We start from the raw sequence: 2,525 nt of genomic DNA, 5'->3' as shown, positions 1-2,525 counted from the left end.
CAATGCTAAAATGTTAAATGTTATGGACACTATTGCTCCCATTAAGGTTCTCTGGAAGGAAGAAGTCTCCATGGAGAAACTCCACACTGATGAAAAAAGAAAAAAGAGAGTGTTGGAAAGCTGAGCGCAGATGGAGAAAAACAAACCTCCAGGTTCATTATGACATCAATAAAGAGAAACTTTTCACAAGTATAATTTACAACTGAGGAGGTCCTACTTCTCTGACATCATCACCAGAAACAGTCATAATGCTCGGGTCTTATTTGCTACAGTTGACAGGCTAACAAACCCTCCTGTGCCAGTCGCAGCTGAACTTCATTCAACCATGGCCTGCAATGACTTTACCAAATTCTTCACAGACAAAATCCAAAAGATTAGACAAGCAATTGGTACATCAACAACAGATCCAGGATATGTACTGTGTCCACCGAAAAACTGTTTAAACACCATGAAACAGTTTCACCCGATTAACAGCAAAGACCTGGAGGACATCTTAGGTCAACTGAACTCCTCCTCTTGCTGTTTAGATGTCCTGCCAACAAGTCTTTTCAAAAAGGTCTCAAAAACCTTGGAGTCAGACCTGTTACAGATCGTCAACTTTTCTTTAATGTCAGGTGTGTTTCCAGAACCTCTAAAAACTGCTGTAATTAAACCTATACTGAAAAAGGACAATCTTGACAAGACACAAATGAACAACTACAGGCCGATCTCAAATCTCCCATTTTTAAGTAAGATCATTGGAAAAGCAGTTTCTCAACAGCTCAATTACTTCTTAACACAGAATAACTGTTATGATGCCTTCCAGTCAGGTTTTAGACAGAACCACAGCGCTGAAACTGCTCTGACCAAAGTGTTTAATGACATATGTCTGAACACAGACAGTGGAAAAATGTCAGTCTTAGTTTTACTGGATCTCAGTGCAGCATTTGATAAAGTTGACCAAAACATATTACTCAAACGACTAGAAAACTGGGCAGGTCTCTCAGGAACTGTACTAAACTGGTTCGAAACATACTTAGAAAACAGGAAATACTTTGAATCAATAGGTAACTTCACATCTGAGCAGACAAGTATCACATGTGGAGTTTCCCAAGATTCCATCTTGGGACCCCTTCTGTTTAACACTTACATGCTTCCACTGGCACAGATTATAAAGAACAACAAAATAAACTATCATAGCTATGCAGATGACACACGTATATACATTACAATGTCACCAGGAGACCAAGGCCCTGTACATACTCTTGGTAAATGCATTGAGAAAATTAATGACTGGTTGTGCCACAATTTTCTCCAGCTAAACAAAAATAAAACTGAAGTAATAGTCTTTGGAGCCAAAGAAAAATGATTACAGGTCACCAGAGAACTTCAATCTAAACACCTAAAAACCACAAACCAGGCGAGAAATTTGGGTGTAGTGATGGATGCAGACCTAAACTTAGAAAAACACATTAAGACAATAACAAAGTCAGCTTACTATAACCTCAAGAATATTTCAAGGATAAAAGATCTGATGTCTCAACAGGACCTGGAAAAACTAGTCCATGCATTCATCTTTAGTAGGCTTGATTACTGTAACAGCATATTTACAGGTCTACCTAAAAATTCAATCAGACAACTACAGCTCATTCAGAACTATGCTGCTCGAGGCCTCACTAGGACCAAAAAAGTGGACCACATCAGTCCAGCTCTGAGGTCTTTACACAGGCTGCCTGTCCGTGAGAGGATAGACTTTAAAGTTCTGATGCTGGTCTATAAAGCTCTGAATGGTATTGGACCAAAATACATCAGTGACCTCCTGACCCAGTATGAACCTTCCAGATCCCTCAGGTCACCTGGATCACTCATTCAAGACCCCTCATCAGAATTCTGTTTTCCCCCCAGCTATAATGCAATCCTCTTTCCCCAAAACAATACTCATCCACTAGTCTATGTATCACTTTTCATCTTACTAAGTGAACTGGACAAGATGATAAACAGAAACACATGCTTAAGATGCTGTCTGGTCTTCATGAGTTTCATTCTATGTGTATATATGTGTTAGTAGGGTTAATGCATTTTCTGTTCGTGTGATTTCATGTACCTCTCTCATTTTGTGGTCCAGACTCCTTCTCAGTTTACCCACTTAAAGCAGTCAGTTTCCCTTTTCCCGGGTTTGCTAACCCAAATTTGATTTCCCACTCTAAACAACAGCATTCCTCTGTGTCCTCACCTGCTCTCCCCTCCCACTTCAACAGTCCAATGGTAGTTCTTCTTTTCAGCTTTGTCCTGTGTATTCTCCCACTGTCTCTTTCATTACCATTGAATTACAAACGTGGCAAATGTCAACTCAGACAGTCTTTTCACAGGTCCTCTTTACACACAGTGAAGTTGCAGCTTGCTGGAAACGCACTCCATCCAGTCAAAGTGATGCTTTTTCTCTCTCTGATGCCGTTTGCACATACTGCTGCTTGCTGGGTCTCTCTGCTCAGGACTCTGCTGTTGTGTCTTGGACTGCCATGTTGTTGCTCTTTGCAACTGCATTT

The sequence above is a fragment of the Neolamprologus multifasciatus genome, chromosome 6 (assembly GCF_963576455.1).
Source record: "Neolamprologus multifasciatus chromosome 6, fNeoMul1.2, whole genome shotgun sequence".
Lineage (NCBI taxonomy): Eukaryota > Metazoa > Chordata > Actinopteri > Cichliformes > Cichlidae > Neolamprologus > Neolamprologus multifasciatus.
The sequence above is the reverse complement of the archived record's forward strand: the minus strand, read 5'-3'. Positions refer to the sequence as shown.